Source organism: Vombatus ursinus, unplaced genomic scaffold, assembly GCF_900497805.2.
Source record: "Vombatus ursinus unplaced genomic scaffold, bare-nosed wombat genome assembly UNPS02014801.1, whole genome shotgun sequence".
NCBI lineage: Eukaryota > Metazoa > Chordata > Mammalia > Diprotodontia > Vombatidae > Vombatus > Vombatus ursinus.
Genome location: NW_020954579.1, coordinates 11,255,116 through 11,279,735, shown reverse-complemented (window position 1 = coordinate 11,279,735; position 24,620 = coordinate 11,255,116). Strand labels below are relative to the sequence as shown.

The window sequence follows — 24,620 nt, the reverse complement described above, 5'->3', positions numbered from 1 at the left end:
CTTCTAAACTTCCTATTGCTGTTAAGGGCACCACCAACCTCTCATTCACTCCACTTGGCAACCTCACTGTTAGTCTCACCTCCTCCCTTTTACTCATCCTACGTATCTAACCAGTTGCCAAATCTTGGTCATTTTCACCTTGATAACATGCTTCATATATGTGTCTTTCTTTCTATTTTAATCCTAGTTTAGGGCTTCATTACTTTTCACCTAGACTATTGCCAGAGCCTTCTAATTGGTCTTCCTACCTCATTTCTCCCCACTCCAATCTCTCCTCCACACAACTGCCAAACTGATTTTCTTAAAGCATAGGTCTGACACTGTCTTGTCCCCTTTCCATCCCCTAATCCCCTCCCCTTGCACCTTTCTCATATACTCATTAGACTCCAATGGCATTCCAGGACCTCCAGGATCAAATATAAAGTATTTTATTGGACATTTAAAGCTCTTCACAACCTTGTTCCTTTCTTACCATTCTAGTCTTCATATATTTTTCTACCTTCCATACACTCTATGCGCCATTCAAATGGTCCTAGTTACTGCATATAATACTTGCTCTCCTATCTATATGCCTTTACATTTGCTCTCCCCCATGCCTTGAATACCCTTCCTCCTCATCTCTACCTCTTAGAATCCCTGGATTTTTTCAAGACTCATTTTAAACACTACTTTGTACACGAAGCCTTTCTCAAGACTTTTTTTTTTTTTTTTTTGCTTTTTGGTGAGGTGATCAGGGTTAAGTGACTTGTCCAGCGTCACACAGCTAGTAAGTGTTAAGTGTCTGAGGCTGGATTTGAACTCAGGTCCTCCTGACTCCAAGGCCAGAGCTCTATTCACTGCGCCACCTAGCTGCCCCTCAAGACTCATTTTAAACACTATTTTGTACACCGAATGTTTCCTGATCCCACCAGCTTGAAGGAGTCTTCCCCTCTATGGTTACCTTCCATATTCTTTGTATCATGTGTGTATCCATTCATTTATATGTATTTATATAGTAACTATTTACTTACATATTTCTGCCTTTATTTGTATTCCCGGCACTTCTTAGCTCAATGTCTAAGATACTTGCTATTCAGTTATTGCCGGCGTGTCTGACTCTTTGTGACCACATTTGGGGTTTTCTTGGCAAAGGTACTGGAGTGGTTTGCCATTTCCTTCTCCAGCTCATTTTACAGATGAGGAAACTGGGGCAAGCAGGGTTAATTGACTTGCCCAGAGTCACATAGCTCATGTCTGAGATTAGATTTGAACTCACAAATATGAGTCTTCCTGACTCCAAACCCAGCACTCAATCTAGCTGTCTCAGTCTAATATGTACTTAATAAAGGCTTGTTATTTGATACGTTGCTGAGGGGAACATGTTAGAGAGCTGTGATCACGGCTCAGAGAGGACATATGGCCCTCTTCCACTAAGGGATCCCATTTCTGGATTCATATGGCCACTTCATGGTCTGGGGGAGCCTGACTTAGAGATGAGTCTTTATTGTCTCCAGCTCTTTATGCCCTATCCTAGAAATCCAAGGGAAATTAGATATAGCTTAGGAATGACATGTCTAATGTCTCCCTGACAAGGATTATTAGAGTATTCAATGTTAGTCCAACCTCCATTTTTAGGAAGCACCAGGGACAGACATGTTTATTTCTTCTTTTCTATCTGGGATCTGCTCCTGATTCTTTGAAATTCTTTCTCCCCCATGCTCCCTTACAGGTCCCATCCTCCACTGTTTACAGTCTCCTTTTATGTGTTGTATTCCCCTATTAGGATGTAAGCCCTTTATGGGCAGGAACTATCTTTCCTTTCACTTTTATTTGTATTTCCAGTGCTTAGCACAATGTCTTGCCCATAGTATGAATTTAATAAATGCTTGTTGACCTGACAACTTGACCGGCCCAGAATGAAGAGGACCATGGTTGAAGAATGCTACCAACCTCTTGAAAGAGGTGACAGATTCAAGATAATCAGTGACACATTTTTGGATGTGGCCATTAATAGGAGGAAAGAAGATAAATGATGTGGGTGGGTGGGGGAGAGGTGATACAGGCTTGACCTCCAGTCTTATATCCCCAGGTACTTTTGGGACATTTCAAACTGATGTCCCATAAACATCTCAAATTCAATGTAGTCAAAGTGGAGCTCATTTTCTTTTACCTAAAAGTCACCCCACCCCTGAACTTCTCTTTTTCCTTTGAGGGCTCTACCACTCTCCCAAATTCCATAACCTTGGTGTTATCTTCATTTCTCACTCTCCCTCACTCCACACATCCTTTCAGGTGTCAAATCTTACCATTTCTTCCTCCACAGAATCTCTCACATCTGGCCTCTTCTCAAGTAAATGGAAGAAAACATAAAACACAATGAAGAAACACTATAAATCTAGGAAAAGAGAGTTATTCTCTTTACTCTTTCTACTCTTCTCCAGGAAGTACAGAGACTCCAAGAATGGCTTGTCCACAAGAACTCTAAGAGTGTTGAAAAGAATTGAAGCAAAAGATAAAAAGTGAATTATAAATTGAATTAGATCCTTTCAGGAAAAAAAAAGTTGGAAGGAAAATAAACATCTTAGAAAAGGTACTTACTAAAATAGTGTACTACCTGAAAAACAGACTAGAGCAAACAGAACTTAATTTTATAGACAAAAAATATTTGAACCAAGTCAAAAAAAATTAAAGAAAATATATGGTATCTACTATCTTTTTTCCATGCTTATTTATTTTATTTTTAATTTATGAAATAAAATAAGCATTTCTATACCATAGTATAATTAAAAATTATTGCATATGAAACTGTAAATCTATTATGTACAACTTGCTATTCTTTTTAAATATATAATAAAGTTAGCATGTAAATGTCTTTTTTTCTTTTTTTCCCCTTCCCTCCCCTCCAGAGATGACTACCACCAGACACAAATATATATGTGTATTATATAAAATTATTTGATATAAATTTCCATTTATCAGTTCTTTCTTTGTATGCAGATAATGCCTTTCTTCATATGTCCTTTATAGTTAATTGGGAGATTTATAATAGTGAAAATGACTTATTTGCTCAATGTCATTCTTAAAACAATATTGCTCTTACTGTATACAATGTTCTCTTGGTTCTCCTCATTTTGCTCTTCATTATTTCATGCAAGTCTTTCTATATTTTTCTAAGACCAGTGAGTGCATCATTTCTTATAACACAGTAGTTTTCCCTCACAATCATATACTGCAACTTGTATCTATTATCAAAGACAACTGATCAACTCCAAAAGGAAGATGTAAAGGCTTACAATCATGAATAACTTATCCTGGAAAAACTGTATAGTGTTCTATAGTAGGGCTTTTTAAACTTTTTACACTCATGACTCCTTCAGTGCTTTTTAAACTTGTGGGTTGCAACCCCATATGGGATTATGACCCATAGTTTAAGAAGTGCTATTCTATAGGGCAATAAAAATGGGCCTTTAACAGCACGGTGAACTTTTAAAAGACCAAAGCTTCATAGAATCTTTTTAATACAAACACAGGAGACAAGGGAAACCTAGAAGGGTTGGATTTGAGCAACTGAAAGGTCTAAATGATGATGATGGTAACATGCAGGGATTGGGAAAAGTAGTGGGTTTAAGAAGGAAGGCAGAAACAGGAAAGGAATAGTCATAAGCAAAACAAACTTCAATTTCAGAGGATGTAGCATACAGAGGAATCAAGGGGAGAGAAATAAAGTACAAGAAACAGGCAAAGAAACAAAGAGGAGAGGAGAGGGATCAAACCACCTTAATTATATATCTCTCAGTTGATCACATTCTTTTTCTTTTACCATTTTCTTCTTCTGAGTACAGGTGGTGAGAAGGGAATAAAGGAATTAGGTATAAGAAGACATGATGGAAGGAAAGATACAATTAACAATCATAACTGTGCATGTGAAGGGGGTGAACTCACCTATAAAATGGAAGAAAGTAGCAGAACAGATTAGAAAACACAATCTAAGAATATGCATTATAATTTTTAAAAATTGAAACATAAAGATTCACAATTACTTAAAATGAGGAGTTGGAGCAGAATTTATTATGTTTCAGGTGAATTAAGAAAAAAAAACAAGTACAGTAATCATAACCTAATTCAAAGCAACAATAAAAATATATGTGGTTAAAAGAGATAAACAAATAAGTTATAGTATGCTGAAAGTTACCATAGATAATGAATGATATCAGTAGCTTCTAAATATTTAAATAAAATTTTAGTGAATTTATAGGGAGAAGTAATCAACAGAACTATAATATTTAGATAACTCAATGTGTTCCTTTCTGACATAGACTATTCATTTTTTTTAAAAGGGAGAGTTAAACAATAAAGAAGTTAAAGATGGGGGCCAGCTAGGTGGCGCAGTGGGTAGAGCACCAGCCCTGAAGTTAGGAGGACCTGAGTTCAAATCTGGCCTCAGACCAAACACTTGACGCTTACTAGCTGTGTGACTCTGGGCAAGTCACTTAACCCCAATTGCCTAAAAAATAAAAAAAATTTTAAAAAAGAAGTTAAAGATGAATAAAATTTTAGAAAAGATAGATATAAGGTAATTAATAAATGGGAATAGGATATATGTGTATGTACACACACATATATATACATACATAAATAATTTTTTTCATCTCGTGCGTCACCTTTATTTAAAAAAAATGCTCATGAACCAGAACATAAAAACTTCATAAACAACTTTTTTAAAAGCAGAAATATTAAATGTCCTTTATTGACTACAACTCTATAAAAATTATAGTCAATTAATGGTATTGGAAGAAAGGACTTGAACTTGAATGGAGACTAATTTAATCCTAAAGAATTGGTGGGCCAAAGAGCAAATCATAGAAACAATAGATAATTTCATCAAAGAAAATGACAACAATGAAATAACTTTCAGCAAACTTTTGAAATGCAGCGAAAGACTTCCTTAAGGGAAAATTTATATCTCTAAACACCTTTATCAACAAAAGATGAATGGGGTACGCAGTTCAAAAGAACTAGAAAAGCAATAACTCAAGAAAAAAAAAACTCCCTCTAAACAAAAACAACATAAATAGTTAAAATAAAAAAAAAGAAATAAACATAATTGAAAGGGAAAAACAAAACCTCCTTAAATTGATGAAAAATTGGGAGCTGGTCTTTTTAGAGATAAGTCATTAGCTAAATTGATTTTTAAAAAGAGAGGAAAATTAATCTGCCAATAGCAAAAATGAAAAAGAACTCACAACAAATGAAGAGAAAACAAATAAATTTTATTAGAAAGTATTTTGACCAATTATATGCCAGCAAAAATGGTAACTTACAATCAGGTAGAAATGGAGATGATTCTGAAAGAGTCATCATAATGACCACCCAAGGAAAACCCCAAGTGCAGTTCAAATTTGTATTGGTTGGTGATGGAGATACTGGAAAAAACACATTTGTAAAATGTCACTAGAATGGTGAATTTGAAAAGAACTATGTAGCCACTTTCGATGCTGAGGTTCATCCCCTTGTGTTCTATACTAACAGAGATTCTATTAAATTCAACATATGGGATACAGCTAGCCAAAAGAAATTCGGTGGTCTGAGAAATGGCTATTATATCCAAACTCAGTGTACCATTATAATGTTTGGTGTAACATCAAGAGTTACTCATGGGACAGCTAGGTGGCGCAGTGGATACAGCACTGGCCCTGGAGTCAGGAGGACCTGAGATCAAATCTGGTTCCAGACACTTGACACTTAACTAGCTGTGTGACCCTGGGCAAGTCATTTAACCCCATTGCTTAGCAAAATAAGTAAATAAAAATTTTTAAATAAAGAAATAAAATGGGAAAATAATATTTTTTTTAAAAGAGTTACTTACAAGAATATACCTAACCGATATAGAGATCTGGTATGAGTATTATAAAATATAGTCCTTTATGTCAACAAAGTTGATAATATTGACAGAAAAAGTTAAAGTAAAATCCATTATCTTCCATAGGAAGAAGACTCTCTGGTACTATGATATTTCAGCCAAAAGTAACTACAACTCTGAGAAGTCCTTCTTTTGCATTGCTAGAAAATTTATTAGAGACTTTAATTTGGTCTTTGTTACACCTATGGAGATTGTCATGGACCCAGCAATGGCAGCATGGTATGAGCAGGACTTACAGATTGCTCAGACAACTGCACTGTCTAATGCAGATGACCTACAAGGGTATGAAACCAGAGTCCAAAGTCAGAATTTTACAGTTATATAGGCAACTATCCTGTAATGTCAGTGGTATAGTTTGCTTGTCACTTTATTATGTATCTGAGTAGAACATGTGCTTAATCTTTGGGATGCTGATGGAGATAAATACGATTCAGTGTGAATATGGCTGTGTGTGTATATATATATATAATACGTGTGTATGTATATGTATATATATACATATATAATTCATATTTTGTACCATGTGCATTTGGCTATTCTAGACTGTAATTATGTCTCCCCTGAGTTTCAAATGTGGCTGCTGCAATTTCATCATGATATTCGATGATGAACCTTGTTTGTTACTGTCTTTCCCGTTTCTTTTTTGTTTGGATCACAATAAAGTTGTATTTTGAATATCTAAAGATATTTTAAATAACACATAAGATTGATAAACATTTACAAAAACACAAAATACTTAGATTATCAAAAGGAGAAATAGAGTTTAAGTCATCTGAACTCAGAAATTGAACAAACCATTCAGGAATTCCCAAAGGGAAGGAAAAAGTAAGATCAGATAGCTTTACAAGTGAATTCAATCAAGCATTCATAGACCAATTCATTCCAACATTGTGTGTTGTTTGCAAAAATGAGGAACTATGCATCCTACAAACTCCTTCTATAAGACATTATGGTCCTGATACCCAAATCAGGGAGATATAAAGCAGATAAAGAAATCTGTTGACCAATATAATTAATGAATACTGACACCAAAAAAAAATTAATTAAATATTAGCAAAGAACCTACAACAGCCTACAACCTATTTAAAAGATCATACATTATGATCAGGTTAGATTTGTAGTACGAATATGAGAATTGGTTCAATAATAGAACTATAAACATATTAGTCCATATTAATAACAAAAACAATAGCAATCACATATATCAATAAATGAAGAAAAAGCTTTGGATAAAAAAAACAGCAGTCTTTAATAGTAAAAAAGGCTAGAAAGCATAGGAATAAATGGATTTTTTCTTAAGTTCATAAGTAGTATACATCCAAAATCAATCTAGTATTATCTATGATAGAGAAACACTAGAGGCTTTTACAATAAAATTAGAAGTAAGGCAAGTCTATTCATTATTACCATTAAAAATAATTCTACAAATACTAACAATAGCAATAGTACAAGAAAAAAAATTGAGAAAATAAGCATGAGCAAAGAAGAAACAAAATTAATCAACTTTTGCAGATCATATAATCACTTATTTCAGAAGTTCTAAACCTTTTTTTAGTTGTAGACCCCTCTGACAGTCTGGTGAGGCCTACAGACCCATTCTTAGAATAATGTTTTTAAATGCATGAAATAAAATTAATAAGGTTAAAAATAAAATAGTCATATCAAAGTACAGTAATCAAAATATTTTTAATGAAAAGTTCACAGAATCTAGGTTAATAATCCCTGGATTAGAGAACCTCACAATTTTTACTAAAAATAGAAACAATAATTTCAGCAAAATAGCAGGAGATGAATTAAGCTCCACAGATCATTAGCCTTTCCCTGTTACCAAAAAAAATCATAAAGATATTAAAAAAGAAATTCCTTTCAGTACAGGTACAGAATCTATAAAATACCAATGAGCTTATATACACAATACATACATATACATACACATTCATGTCTCATTCTGCACTCTAAATCTTTTACCTCTCTATCAGGGAGTGGGTAGCATGATAGAATGAGTAATCATTAGTTCTCTGGAATCATGGTTGGTTATTATGCTGTTATTGTTATTATTGTTGTTATTATATAAATTGTTCTGGTTCTGCTCACTTTACTCTGCATCAGTTCATACAAATCTTCTCAGGTTTCTCTTAAACTATCCCTTTCAACAGTTCTTATAGCACAATAGTATTCTATCATATTTATATGCTGTAAGTTGTTCAGCCACGCCCCAGTTGATGAGCACTCCCTCAGAATCCCATTCTTTTCTATCTCAGAAAGAGCTATTTTTTACACATCCTTAGAATTTGTTTTGCTTAGCAATAATCCCTGCCTTAACCTACTCTCTCTCTAATTCCCACTTTTCCATTCTTTCCTTTCCTTCTTATTTCCCTGTTGAGTGAAGTGTAAGATCTGGGCAGTTTTCTTTTAAGATATTATGAAATATGTTGTCTAGGCTTTTTCTTTCTTTCTTTCTTTCTTTCTTTCTTTCTTTCTTTCTTTCCTTTTTGGTCATAGCTCTCAGGAAGTAGAGTGATTCTTAAATTTTCTTTCCTTTATCTGTTTTTCATGTCAGTTGATTTTGCTATGATACCTTACATGTTCTATTTTTAAAAATCTTTTGACTTTGTTTTCTTGCTATCTTATGAAACCATTGGCTTCTATTTGATCTTTTCTGATTTTCAGGGAATTTATTGGTTGGGCAAGGTTTTGTGCTTCTTATGCCAAGCTGTTAATTCTCTTTTCAATTCTTTCTTTTTTTAAATTAATTTATTTTGAATTATCAACAAACACTTCCATAAGCTTTTGAGCTTTAATTTTTTCTCCCCCCCCCAATTCTTTCTTTGATAGCTCTCGTCTCTTTTCCATTTTTTTTCCTCAAGCACTTTCATTTCACTTACAAAAACATTTTTAAACTCTTGATTCATCTCTTCCAGGAATTCTAGTTGAGTTTATGCCCAAGTTGTGGTTTTCTTTAAGGCTTTCATTATACATATTTTGGAGTAATTCTTTTCCGGGTTTGTGTCTTGAATGTCCTTGTCATTATAATAGCATTTTATGGTGGGATTCTTGTTTGTTTATTGTTCCAGTCTGCTTTGTGATTTCTGACTTTATATTAGGACTGGGTTTGCCCCAATTCTGCAGAGAAAGTCTGGCCTGGGCCTGTTGTTACTTATTAGGGATACTGAGTTTTGTATTATTCCAGGGTCTCAGGGACAGCTCAATCTGTAGACCAGCAAGCTACAAGTGCTCCTAAAGTGGTCTGATCCAGGGCAAAGTCTAATTACTGTCCCTCTGTTCTCAATTGCAAATTCCTGACCTGGGTTTGAGCAACAGTCCTGTGGGCTTGCCGCATTTGGAGTTCCAATAGATTGCTGCTTGACTCAGCTGCTATTAACCAGTTAGAAAGCTCTGATGACTCAGTGTGACAGAACTGCAGGTTCCCCTTTGGTCTGAGATTCCTTCCCTAGCTAGAAGCTGGAACTCAGACCCCAAACTACTCCTGGGGTCAGAGTCTATTCCACTTGCTTCTGAACTTGTTCCTTGCAGAAAACATAGCCTATGGCTGGTAACTATTCCTTACCTGGAACATCATTCCTTGGGTGCAAGTTCCCTCCTTGCTACATTCTAGATCTATGACCCAAAATTGTGTAGTGAGTGACAGTGCTGTTCCTTGCATCCTATACAAATTTAGGGCCCTCTGTGCTGGATCTGGAACATTTTTTCCCTTGGTGCACAGCCTCTCCCTGCACTAGAATGCTCCACTCAGCAAATTTCTAGCCAGACCCTGTTCCCAGTGTCTATAGAACTCTGTCTGATTTCCTCTGTCAACCTGGGCTGGAAAAAAAACAACTCACTGTGATTTTTATCTTGGTCTGATGAGTTTTCTAGATCTGTTTGGAAGAGTTGGTGGGATGGGGTTTGGGGTGGAAGCTCACTCTGCTTCTTCCTTCTACTCTGCCATCTTGGCTCCCTTTACAAATTAATTCTTTAAAAAAAAAAGAAGCAGGATAGTATCTTATGGTCTAAAATTCTACATACTTGGAAGACAACTAAGAAGGGCTGAATTTTAAGAACAAAATTATGGAGAAACTAAGAAACAATTCTGATCATAAGGAAAAAGGAGTCATCTAAAGAGATCAATGTTGGATATACAAGGAATTTATCATCTAACTTGGATTTCAATATATATGTATAGGAGACATTCCCAGTTCAACTCCTCCATTTAGCCTCTAACAAATGAAAACCATCTGAGTTCTTCTCCAGGCTCTCCATACTCTTATTTCCCCTTTCCTCTCTTCATTGTTTCTAGTTTTCCTTTTTCCTCTGCTCCCCTTTTTTCTCTTCTTCCTGGCCACAATGTAGAAGTGAAACATACTAGGTAGGATTTATTGAGCTTAATGACCAAATTTAGGGGTTCCTGTCTTAATTTAAATGTGATTAATGTTTTATATTTCTCTAAGTAAAAAGGAAAGCGTTTTTGTTGTGGTAACACAGAACTGGAAATTGGAAATTAGATGCCCATAGATTACGGAATGTCTAAACAAGTTGTAGTATGTGAACATAATGGAATATTATAGTACTGTAAGAAATGATGAACATAATGAATACAGAGAAGCATGGAAAGACAATATAAATTGATGTTAAATTGATGTTAAATAAGCAGAACTAGAAAACAGTATACACAATGACTACAAGGATGGAAGTGGACAACCACAGTAATAAATAAATAAATATATATACATATATATACATATATATAGATATATATATAGATATAGATATAGATATATAAAACCTAAATGCTGTGGATTATAAAGACCAAGCTTTGCTCTGAAGAAGGACTATGAAAAGAAACCTCCTACTCCCACTCCCAAATTTTTTGCAGAGTTGGGGACCATGAGTGTTGAAGCATTGCATGTAACACAACTTTTTTGATGTACTGGTTAGTCTTGTAGAACCTTTTTCTTTCCTCTTTTTTTTTAAAAAATCTATATTCTAAGGAATGACTTTCTGGGAGGGGTTAAAAGAGAGAAACAGGGGAAAAGCTAAGTGATCCAACAAGATATATCAATAAAAATTATGGTTAAAAAACAGGCATTATTCATCTCATCAAAAACATTCATTGTGTCCCAGTAATTATGAGGTATTTAGGTACCTTTTTAATTTTTTTCCAACAGTAAGTAGAAACAGTCACTGTAGGTTACCTATGGAAGTGTAAATTAGAGTATGTATAATCTAGAATAAATGTGTATTTGGACAGATAGATAATGAAACTTACTATAACTTAAAACATATTTATGGATATATGTATATATCTATAGTGTTTGTGTAAACATTTGTATTTATTTACATGTATGCATATTATTTTTTTCCAGATAGGCTATAAGCTCCTTGAGGGCAAGAACTGCTTTTTGTTTTTGTTTTTGTATCCCCAGTGTCTGGCACATAGTAGGCCACTTAATAAATACTTGTTGGTTGATTTTCTAAACTTTATGTCTCAGTTGGGGCTTAGAACAATGCTCTGCCCTCAGTGGTTGCTAATAAATGTTTGTTGAATTAAACTGAAAGGAATTGATCGACTCACATTGACTCACATTGACTCACATTAATGGGCATGGACAGATCACTTGAAATCTGAATGGCATATGTCCAGAAGAAGCACGACTCTTCCCTAATGATGCTGTATGTTTCTCGGAAAGTGAACCCTGACTAAGGGTCCTGCTGTACTCTTTAGACAAGAGTCCTATTAAGGTCAGAACTGTTGCTCCAACTCATGGAGATTCTGTTAGCCCAATGTTATCTACAATATTATCTACAATGTTATCCATCTACATGTCCATCACCATTCCCTCTCATAGAACCCAAAGTCCCAGAAGAACAGTACGGATGATATCGTTGTAATTTTCTCCACATAGTATCTGATAGTGTACCAGAAACAATTTAGGAAGCTAGATCCTATTAATGAGGGAAAATGCAAAAGAAATTGGTTTTGCTAGCCAAAAGAAGAAAATGCCAAGGAGAGATGCTTACTGTCTTCAATTCCATGGACAGTTTTTATAAGGGGAGTGCAGGGCAGCCCTTTGGTTCTTTGTAGACACAGGAGTTGTTCAGCTTAGGATGTAATCTCATTTAAAAATCATTCAGTTATCTTGAGAGTGTTGGGATGGTATTTTTTGTGTTGTTGTTTGGTTATTTTCAGTCGTGTCTGACTCTTCATGACCCCATTTGGGGTTTTCTTGGCAAAGATACTGGAGTGGTTTGCCATTTCCTTCTCTAGCTCATTTTATAGACAAAGAAAACTGAAGCAAACAGGGTTAAACAAGTTGCCCAGGGTCACAGAGCTACTAAGTGTCTAAGGCCAGATTTGAACTCAGGAAGATGAGTCTTCCTGAGTTCAGGCCCAGCACTCTATCCACTGTGCTGCCTAGTTGCCCTGGTATTTATTGTAGTGAGGCTGAAAAAGTGACATCTCTTACTTCTCTCCATACTCTTCCACCCCTCCTCCACACTTCTTCCTTTCCTCTCCTCGTCTCCTTTCTTCTCAATGTCTCTTCCACCTTTCTATTTCTGTCTCTCTCTCCAAGCCTCACCAAATTTCTACTATCCAGAAATTTTTTCTTTTATAGAAGGCCATATAGATGGCCACTTTCTTTGAACTCCCATCTCCTAATTTCCATGAATCTGCTTCCTCCTCCCTTTCTTCAGGGTTCTAACTGCCCACAGATCTGTATGGACCCACAGATTAGAGCTTGGCACTCAAGTGTCTTTTGTTAAGTAACAGCATAACAATCACCCTCCCTGTAATGTCTGATTAATGCCATATATGACTCAGTGTAGAACACCACTACGATTAAGTTTAACCTTACCTTCAGCTGTCTTAATACACATTTTTCTGTCAGATAATTTACCTGTAAACTATTCTCTCTCACTGTCTCTCTCTCTCTCTCTTTTTTTTAAGACAACTGGGGTTAAGTGACTTGCCCACGGTTACACAGCTAGTAAGTGTCAAGTGTTTGGTCTGAGGCTGGATTTGAACTCAGGTCCAGTGCTCTATCCACTGCACCACCTAGCTGCCCCTGCTGTAAACTATTCAATGTAACCAGCTTATCTGCACCTAATCTCATCCCTGTGCATCTGCCTGGAAATAGGAAGAGCAGGCTATCTATAGCACCTGAGTTTTCAACAAAGAGAACCTGTGAAACATCTTCTCCCATTCCCCCCAGCTCCCAGCGTATAAGCTCATTTCTCTCCTTTTCTCTTTCTCTTTCTAGTCTTTCTTCTCATCATCTTCCCTTTCTCTTATCTCCTCCCCCAAGGCTCAGCAACCTCCTCAGGTTTATGACACACAAATATGGGGAAATGAAAGAGAGATTAAAGAAAATGAGACATATGAGGTACTAGAGGTGGATTAGGTTAGCCAAGAAAACAGAATATCTAATTGGTACCTGTCCTGCTATAGATAGAGAACCCCTCAGAGTGAATGAATGAATAAATGAAAAAAAAACATTTATTATTTACCCTGTGCCAAGCATTGTGTAATACACTGGTGGTACAAATACAAAAGCAGACAGTCCCTACTTTCAAAGAGCTTACATTCTAATAGAGGAAGACAACACTTATGGAAGAGTTGGTCATTCAGTCAATAAACATTTACTAAATACCTACTATGGGCCAGCTACATGGCACAGTGGATAGAGTGCTGGGCCAAGAGTCAGGAAGACTCATCTTCCTGAATTTAAATCTGGCCTCAGATACTTACTAGCTGTGTGACCCTAGACAAGTCACTTCACCCTGTTTGCCTCTGTTTCCTCATCTGTTAAATGAACTGGAGAAGGAAATGGCAAACCACTTCAGTATCTTTGCCAAGAAAACTCCAAATGGGGTCACAAAGAGTTGGATATGACTGAAAACAACAGAATAACAACATCAACACACATCAACAACAAATACTTTCTATGTGCCAGGCACTGTTTTAATTTCTGGAAATACAAATGTGAAAAAAATGATAGTCCTTGTTCTCAAGCTTATAAATGAATGAGGAAAAAGACAACACATAAAAGGAAGCTGAAAATGATGGAGGGAAGGTACCATGATGGAGAAATCCAAAGGTTTGATTTGCTGCTGGGTAGGAAATGAAGTGAAGGTTGATCTAGGCACCCTACTTAAATCCATCTGCCCTCTGATCAGGGGACCCCAGGGGTAGAGGGTACTGATGAGATTCGAGTTCCAGGGCTGATGTGGTCTTACTGGAGCATGAGGTTTCTGGGCACCATGATGAAGTCCAAAGGCATGTAGAAGGTGGGAACTGAAGAGTGGTGGCCAGGTAACAGGGGTGGTAAATGGAAATAAATCAACACACTCCTGGCAAAAGCAATGTCAAAGCTGATTTGATCATGGTTTTAAAGCTGGAGGGAGAGGGGGAGGATGGGGTGGGGAGAGGAGCATATCTTTGGTTTGGGAAATGAAAGGGTCTGGTCCAAGGTATGGTCACTGACTGTGAGTCAAGAAGAATGCTGAGGAATGTGGAGTAAAGTGAATTGGGGGTAGGGCCTTCCTGAAATAGTGGAACAGGCCAAAGCATTTACCAATCAGGACAACAGGGGCCCTAGGGCTGCAGTTCCAAAGAGAGGATGGCCAGAGAGCAGGAAGTGAGTGACCAGAGACATGATCACCCAATCAATCAACAAGTATTTATTAAGTACTTACTATGTGCCAGGAGTAGTTAGGTGGCACAGAGCATAGAGTGCTGGGCTTAGAGTCAGGAAGACTTGAGTTAAAATCTGGCCTCAGATACTTACTAGCTGTGTGACCCTAGGCAAGTCATTTAACCCTCTTGCCTCAATTTCCTCAACTGTAAAATGAGCTAGAGAAGAAAATGGCAAACCACTACAGTGTTTGACTCCCAAATGAGGTCATGAAGAGTCAGACATGACTGAAACAACTGAACAACAACAAAGTGTGGAAGGAAGAAGAAATGTATGGTTCAGACTGGCCTAGTGGAAAGAGCCTTACATTTGTGATCAGAGGACCTGGGTTTAAGTACAAGTTTGCAACATATTTCTGCGACCTTGGATGTCAAGTTCCTTCTCTGTAAAATTTAAAAGGCACCTGCCTATAAAAGTCCATAAACTAATATTTTTAAAAAATTTTTTAAATAATATTTTATTCTTACCCCAATTATAAGCAAAAACAATTTTTAACATTTTTTTTGAGTTCCAAATTCTCCCTGAGACAGTAAGCAATCTGATATGGGTTATACATGTGCAATTGTATAAAAAATCTTTCCCTATTATATGAACTTGCATTTTAAAAAATTATGATAATTGTATTTGAATATAATTGGTTTCCTTAGTTATCCTATGTATTTTATTTTAATATATTTAAAAACATGATTCTGAGAAAGGCTCCATAGGCTTCATCAGATGGCCTAAGATAGCGATCACCCAGAAAAGGTTATAAACCCCTGTGATAGATGATCTCTTAAGTCTTTTACAATTCTAAACTATAATCCTGTGATGCTCAGTGACATGGAGCCAGTTACCAAGGAAAAAGGGAGACAAGAGGATGAGGACCTTGAACCTCCTTTTATATCCCTAACTTATATGCCTTGACTATCCTTCTAAACGAAGCCATCTGAGAAGCGGGGAAGGAAATAAGCATTTGCAATATCTACTATGTACCTGGAGTTTTACAAATGTTCCACTGAATCCTCATAACCCTGTGGGTTGTTATATTATATATGTTACATAATTTCTAATATAACACACATATATTAACAAATAAGTTGTTAAATAATAATCTCCAGTTTACTGACGAGGCAAATAGAGATTGACTTGCCCAAGGTGACACAGTAAGTATCTGAGACTGAATTTGGACTCAAGTCTTTCTGACCCTAGGCTCAGCACTCTATCCATTGCATCGTCTAGTTATCTCAAGAAGCTCAGCAACCTTTTGGGCTTCAGCAATTTTGGCTTTATATCTTCACCCTGGTCACCCACCCTTCCTTCATCAAAACTAGGGTGCAGGGCTCAGGACATTGCTTCCATCCCAAGAACTCCAGTTTACCAATATCTGGCTCCCATGTCATCTCTCTCTCTCTCTGTCTCTCTCTCTCACTCACACACACACACACACACACACACACACACACACAGAGCAGCCCAGTGAGCAGAAGCAACCTGCTGGCCAACTGGGGCCTCTCCCAGTCTTGCCTGGAAACACTGCAGTGGCTGAGCTACGGCCAATAGTCCCAGCCCATGACCTTGTTTGCTCCCAAGCTTGGAAGGGCAGAGAATGAGGGAGCTGGAGTTGGACTCTGTCTTGAATAGCCTTAGGGAAACTCTTTCTTCAAAGACCCATCCAGAGACCCATTTCACATTAAGCTGCCCCTTGCCTCTCTCCCCATCCCAGGGCCCTGACTCTTTCACCTAAAATAGGTAAGGAGAGGCTTTCCCCTCTGGATCTTGATGCCTGGATCTCTGAAGCTAAGCCCAGTACAGCCCCTGCCATCCTCATCCCCAGAAGGTTGTGAAGTCTAGGCATGGTCCATCAGAAAGAGGGATGAACTTAAAAGTCACAGGACTGGAGTTCCAATCCTATCTCAGCCACTTACTTCTCGTGGACCTTGAGTATGTTACTTAAAGATGGGGCAGGATTGGATGATCTCTGAGGTTCCTTCCAGATCTGGGATCATACGACCCTATGTACTCCGTCCTATCCCAGCTAAGGAGCACAGGTACATTAATTGTGACCTTTTCCTTCAGCTGTGCCTTCGCTTCTGAGATTAATTTACATTCACTATGTATGTAGCTCAAATGTACCTCAAATGTACCTATATGCCTTGACTATCCTTCTAAATGAAGCCGTCTGAGAAGCAGGGAAGGAAATAAGCATTTGCAACATCTACTATGTACCTGGAGTTTTACAAATGTCCCGTTGAATCCTCATAACCCTGTGGGTTGTCTCCCTAATTAAAATGTGATCTTCTTGAAGAGAGCAAGAAGGAATAAGGCGAGCTAGGTGGTGTAGCGGATAGAATGTTGGCCTGGAATTAAGAAGACTCATTTTCCTGAGTTGATATCTGAACTCAGACACTAGCTGTGTGATCCTGGGCAAGCCACTTAACACTGTTTGCCTCAGTTTCCTCATCTGTAAAATGAGCTGGAGAAGGAAATGGCAAAACCACTCCAGTATCTTTGCCAAGAAAACCCCAAAAGGGGTCATGAAAAGTCAGACACTACTCAACAACAACAACTTATAGACCATAATTTCATTTGCAAAAAATAATAGTTTATTTCCTCTTTGCTTATACATATTTCCTCTATTTCTATTTCTTGTTTTATTGCTGCAATTAGCACTTCTAGCTCTGTATCAAACAATAATGATGATAGCAGAATCCTTATTTTACCCTTCTCGTTCTTGTTGAAAAGGTTTCTAGCCTTTTTCAATCACATATGATGTTGGCTCTTGGATTTCAATAGAAATTATTAAGGAAATGTACAGTATTATCTCATTTATTTCTATACCTTTTAGTGTTTGTAACAGAATTACTATAAATTCAAATCCAAGTCCTATAGTTTTCAAAAGCTTTTTCAGCATCTTTTGATTTAATGATCTGTGCCACTAAACGTCACAGTAGATAAAGTGCCAGGCCCAGAGTCAGGAAGATTCATCTTCCTGAGTTCAAATCTGACCTCAGAAACTGAATAGCTGTGTGACCCTGGGCAAGTCATTTAACTCTGTTTACTTTGGTTTCCTCATCTGTAAAATGAGCAGGAGAAGGACATGGCAAATCACTCCAGTATCTTTGCCAAGAAAATTCCAAAATGGAGTTACAAAGAGTTGGACACAACTGAAACGACTGATCAACAACACCAATTGATTTAATCATGAGATTTTTATTGTTATTGTATAAATGTCCCCTGCATTTCTTATATATATCCAACCTGGTCATGGTGTATAATTTTTAATATTTTGTGGTAGTTGCTGTGCTAATATTTTAATACTTTTGCATCAGTATTCATTAGCAAAATTGGTCTATAGTTTTATTTCTCTGCTTTGTCTGTCCTTGGTTTAGCTTTCAAGACCATATTTGTATTCTACAAGGAGTTTGGTAGGATCTCTTCTTTTCCTCTTCTTTGCAAATAGGTTATATAATATTAAAATTAATTATTCTTTGAATGGTTGAGAAAATTCACTTGTAAAAACTACTGATCCTGCGACTTTTTTATTTGTGAGTTCATTTAAGGTTTGTTTTATGTCATCCTGGAATGGAGTCATTTACTTTCTCTCTCTTGTTATATTAGTCTATATATTTTATATTTTTGTAAATATTCATTCATTTCCTCTAATTTTGTTGATTTACAATTAGACAAAATAATTTCTGAAAATTTCCTTTATCTCATCTTCATTTGTTATGATTTTTCCTATTTTTTTTTTGGTACTTTCATTTTGGCTTTTCATTTTATTTTTAAAAATAAGATTAGATCACTATTTTATTAATTTTTTTAAAAAACTGCTAGTTTTATTTATCAATTCACAATCAATAAGGCTTTTTGCTTTCAGTTTTTAAAATTTCTGGTGTGATTTTAATAATTTCTAATTTGGCATTTAGTTGTGTTTTTTATGATATGTTGTTTTTCTGAGCTTTTTTTTTTTTAGTTGTGTGCTCAATTCATTGCTCTGTTTTTTGTTTCATTGATGAAGCTATTTAGCAATATACATTTTCCCCTAAAACTGTTTCCAAAAATTTTGATATGTTGTCTCATTGTTGTCATTTTCTTTGATAAAATCATCTATCGTTTCTATTTGTTCTTTAATTCACCAATTCTTGAGGATTGAATTGGTCTCAAATTTATTGTAACCATTTCTTCAAAGGTTCTATATTGACTCTCTCTACACACACACACACATACACACACTATAATTCTTACTGAGTTGTGGTCAGTAAAGGATGTGTTTAACATTTCTGTTTTTCTGAATTTGTGAGGTTTTTATGCCTTATTACAGAGGTGTAAAACATGCAGCCCACAACATTCCCAAGTATAGACTGAACCAGATTAAAATCTAATTGGGAAATTTAACAAAATAAATAAAAATACAATAGAATATAGATAATATTAACATGAGGTTTTCTAAATCTAAATTTCCAAATGTGAGATCTGCAGGGATCCTTATATATACTTTAATGGCCTCCATTTCTAATTAAGTTTGACAATGAGACAACATACCAAAACACTGCCCTGGCACAGAGTCAATTTTTGTAAATTTGCTATGTACAGCTGAGAATGTTTATATTTATATTCCCTATCTATTCCCATTCAATAATCCTCAGAGATCTATCATATCTAACTTTTCTAAAATTCTATTCAAGTCCTTAACTTCTTTCTTGGTTATCTTTTGGTTATATTTGTCCATGTCTGAATAAGGTACATTGAATCACCAAAATATAGTTTTTATTTTCTATTTCTCTCTATACATTGATTAACTTTTCTTCTAAGTACTTGGATGTAATATGTAATTCATTACATATATATTAAGTATTGCTATTAATTTATTGTCTATGGTACCTTTAAGTAAATATAGTTCCCCTGTTTGTCTCTTTCAATAGTGGCTATTTTGCTTTTGTTTTGTTTGACATCGTGATTGCTACCTCTTTTTTTTTTTTAAGTTCACCTGAATCATAACAAATCTTGCTCCAATTATTTTTAACTCTATAGATTTTTATGTTTAAGTATATTTCTTTTAAATAACATTGTGTTTCCTAGGATATTCTATTATCTCATCCATTTTACAGGTAAGTCCATGCCATTCATGTTAGTGGTCATGATTATTAGTTGAATATTTCTCTTCATTCATTCTGATATACCTTTTCTTCTCCTTACCCCCCAACCCCATCTTTACAAACAAAAAGAAGGCAGTAAGATTATGTTCAATACTAAATGATCTTCTTGCCACTCCTTTTTTTTTTTTTTTTGGCAAGGCAATCGGGGTTAAGTGACTTGTCCACGGTCACACAGCTAATGAGTGTTATGTGCTTGAGGCCAGATTTGAACTCAGGTCCTCCTGACTCCAAGGCTGGTTCTCTATTCACTGCACCACTCAGCTGCCCCAATGTCTGTCCTCTCTTCTCCTCACCAAGACTTCAATCACAAGTTTTTGCCCTTCCTATCTTTTAAATCCACATTCATGATCCATCCTCCAAAGATGAAGTTTGTCTTTCCTATTACTAGTTCTTCCCTTATTCTACCCTTTCTCTTAAATCCCTTAAGTCATGGTTTCCCTGTTACCTCCCTTCCACCAGCATACCCACTACTGGGGGCCTGACCTTCCATGTTTCATTTGAAGAACCCAAATTCAACACACATTAGCCTGACTTCCCATTGGGGAACACAAGTAGGAGATAGTAAAAATATCTAATAGCCAGTAACAGTGCCAATGAGCAAGCTGCCTTGTGTCTCCAAATCCTGTCCCCTGGAAGGGAATGTCAAAGAACATCAGAACTGGAAGGGTTGGAATTAGCTAGCTTAATCTTCTCATTTGATAAAAGGAAAAACTGAGCCTCAGAGAAAGAAAGCAAAGTCTTTAGTCACACAACTAGTCACTAACAGGGACAGTATGAGAATCCAGCTCTCTGCCCCAGTGCTTTTTCCCCAGGAGATATATCCTGTGTTTCACAGGAACCATAATATAATAGATAACTAACCTATTATAACTTGCCTATATATTAGGTAACTAACTCTGACTCAGTGGCAGAGTGTTGGACTTGGAGTCAGATGATTTTAAATCCCAGTTTAGACATTTACTAGCTATGAGACCATGACCAAATTACTTAACCTCAGTTTCCTCATCTGTAAAATGGGGATAATACAAGCACTTACATCATAGAGTTGTTATAAGGGTCAAATGAAATACCAAATGTAAAATGCTCTGCAAACCTCAAAGTCCCATACAAACTCTAGCTATCACTATTCCTTGCATCTTGGGTGAAATGCCAAATAGCTACAGTTTGGTTAGGCTGTATTAATGATGTTATACCTCCACTGCCCTCCATGATATCTTCCGTAATCACTCCAGAAGGAAGTGACCTCACCTTCCTTGAAGGAAGGCCATTCATGGCACTTAATCATTTTCTCACAGAGTTAGAATATGCCTACATGTGTGGCCTGAGTCCCCTAAAAGTTACCCCAGGTTTAAGGAACAATTTGGGTCAGCACTCACTTAAAAATCACAGCTCCCATGCCCCAACCAATGTTTTCTTTTGCCAGATCTACCAGAAGATACGTTAGTTCAAAATAAAAGACATTTAATTAAAAAGCATAAAGTCTTTTTCTATTATGGTCAAGGTAGGGGAAGTGAGAGAAATACAACAGAAATTCCACACTTCAAGGTTTGCAAGGCCTTTTCTGAAGTAATAAGGCTGACCTTATTGTCATTGATCAGGATGTATTGAAGAGACAAAGCTAATTAAGTGAGGATGCTCTCCTGGGATCCCTCACTAAACTCCTTTTTTTCCCACAAAGGCTGAAGCAATGGGTTTTCAGGGTCCATCTCATGCCTCTGTGCTCCTCTCTCAAGGGATCAACCATTCTCTTGATATCAGGCAAACTATTAGAGAAATATAAGAATTGCCAGGGTGGGGAAAGGGGAGGGCAATGGAAACTTAATGAGAACTCAGTGTCTTCTGGGAAGGCAAAGAAATTGGGAGAGCAGAGGACTTCAGATCAGAAGTTTAGCAGGACACCTATGTCCTAGCCTCGAAAGACAAGGAGGAACAAAGGGACAGGGATAGCAGCAGAACCCCAGAAACCTTGGATGCCAGTGAGTGGATTGCCTGGTAGTCAGGTGGGGGATGTGGAAAGGGGGCATACCAAGGTCTTAAAAGTAGTTTCTGGGAGCCAGCACAGTCCTGAGGAATAATAGTTCACATTTGTATAGCACTTGAAGCTTTACCAAAAGCCTTTTTCTCATAACAACCCTCTGAGGGAGGAGAGCATAATTCCCATTTTGCAGATGAATCTGAGGATCAGAGAAATCAAATGACACTAGGTATCTACAAGGTGTCTGGGCTAATGTCCGTCCTTCCAGGCCCATGTTCAGTCCTTCTCTCTGTTGAAGGGCAGGATTCCACTGGAAGGGATATAAAGATTCCAAAACTCAATTTCTTTCCATTCCATTAAAAAAATAGTGTTTAGGGGCAGGTAGGTGACACAATGGATAGAGCACCAGCCATGAAGTCAGGAGGACCTGAGTTCAAATCTGGCCTTAGACCAAACACTTGACACTTACTAGCTGTGTGACCCTGGGCAAGTCACTTAACCCCAATTGCCTAAAAATTAAAAAAAATTAAATTAAAAAAATTGTGTTTACCAGACCTGAGGGGCAGGGGGAGAGAGTGTGGAAGCAGGCAGTGCAGTGGACAGAGCACCAGGCCTGGAGTCAGGAAGACTCATCTTCCTGAGTTCAAATCTGGCCTCAAATACTTACTAGCTGTGTGATCCTGGGCAAGTCACATAACACTGTTTACCTCAGTTTCCTCATCCGTAAAATGAGCTGGAGAAGAAAATGGCAAACTATTCCATTATCTTTGCCAAGGAAACGCCAAATGGGGTCACGAAGAGATGGACGTGACTGAAAAAACTGAACAACAACAAAAACAAATATATACCAACATACACAGTGGAAAAATTGGAACCTGAAAGGATATGGGATGGATATATTCCTAATCTTGAAAGACTGAGAGGGGGTTTTGATTTATGCCTGAGGAAGAAGCCAATAATTTTCCCAAGGACAAGGACCAGAAGAAGGGTACTGAGTCCTGATGTACAAGTGTAGATGGAGGTGAGAAAAGAGATTGGGACTGTGGTGGAGCCTGATGTCATCCTAGAAGGCAAGGGGCATAAGGACAATCACTTAGCCTCATCTAAATCCTGCCTGAGTAAACAGCAAGACTGCTGGAGCAGGGACAACAGCCTAAGAGAGTAAAAGACTTGTTAAAGCCATTTCTTTGGACCAGAGAACTGGAAAAAAAAAACCCAACAACCCTATCATGGGGATTGGAAAGGCAAAGAAACCATTAACTGCTTTCCTGGTTGAAAACTATAAGCATTTCTCCCCTCCACCATGATAGAATCCTTTCCCTGAGACTCCCAAAGGAAGCCTCTATCTACCTGGCTAAGGTTGTCTCTTTGTCTCGATGGGACTGTTACTTGTGAGAAAAATGTTGGGGCCACAAACCTACCTGGGAACAGAAGACCCAGTTCTACAACATTGTTCCATCAAGGGTGGAGTGTGAAACTAGACTGGAACTGAACCAGGTCGTCTGTGTCTCTGTGAATAGAGATGCTTAGTTTCAATGTGTGAGGTTGTAAGAACTTCTGATGAGGCATTTGATTAGGTAAGGCTGAGCTGGGTCCTGGAAAGGGCCTTTGTTTCTCTTGGAAGAATGGTTCTTGTTTCCAGAAGCTGTTTGCCAAAACTAGGTGTAGGTGCCAATTCAGCTTGCTGCAGGTCAGAGGCTAGGACCTCAAACAAAGGGCTGGAGATAACACAGAAACAGACTGTGTTCATTAAAGGCTCACCACCACAAACATGTGAGAAGTATTCTTTACTTACGTAACCCTGAAGGGGGAATTTGGGACAAGAGGAGCACTGGTGACAATAATGAATGAATAAATGAATGCAGAAACCATTTTATTTGTGCCTAAATGTCCTAGATATTGTGCTAAGGACTGGGGATACAGATACAAGTCATAATAGCCATTTGAAAAATTGAAGTATTTCCTCCATGGTGATGGAGTTGAAGGAGGCCAGATTTCTTCAATCTGGAGTGGCAAGTGAGGAAGGCAGATGGCTTGTCTGCTTGTAGTCAATTACCTGAACAAAATTACCATACTAATCCCAGAGGCTCTTCCAGGCTTCAACAATTTGGAGGACGAGGTGAGTGATAGAAGGTTGTTAGCTTCATTAGTGCCTCTTTCTTTATTCCTACGGCTGAGACCAGTCAGGAGCAATTCACATGTGCTAGGGAAGGAGTTCAAAATAGCTTGAACTCTCCCTGTAACTGCCATAGACTGGTGGGCTGAGACTTGAACAAGGCCTTGCTTCCTTAGGGCACTGATGTCTGCCACTACGTTGATGATGTAACTTGACCAATCCAGATGAGGCCTTGGTGGCAGAGACCTTGGCTCAGATAGTGGCCCATATAGGGGATGAAGGATAGGAAATCAAAACTAATAAAACCAGGATCCAGCCAGATTAGTCAAGTTTGGGAGAATAGAGTGGATAAGGAAGACCCAGATGACCCCAGTTATAATCCAGAACAAGCTACATCTGATACTTGACAGTGCAGCAGGCACCGGCATGGTGGGCAGGATCATGGGTCCTGGCAGGGTTCATGAATGGGTATCCATTCTGCCATAGGCTGAAGCCTCTGGTCACAGTCCCAACACCCTTCCTCTTCCCCCAGCCCAATGGGGCTATCTATAAGGACCTGGATCCTGAAGATGACTATTTTGCCTAATTCACCAAAGCCTCCAGGACTATAAGGGAAATATATGTAACTAGACCTTAGCAATCATTAGATTGTCAGCTCCTTGAAGGCAGGGACTGTCTTTTGCCTCTTTTTGTATCCCAACATTTAATACAGTGCCTAGCACAGAGTAGGTACTTGATAAATGTTTATTGATTGACTACTGATTAGCAGACGTTGGAGTTCTCTCCCTCTCACTCTCTC

General features: G+C 37.4%; 1 pseudogene; it reads left to right on the top strand.

Annotated features, from left to right (window-relative positions):
• The first annotated feature begins 5,341 nt into the window (after window positions 1–5,341).
• Window positions 5,342–24,407, top strand: LOC114050924 (annotated as a pseudogene).
• The last annotated feature ends 213 nt before the right edge of the window (window positions 24,408–24,620 follow it).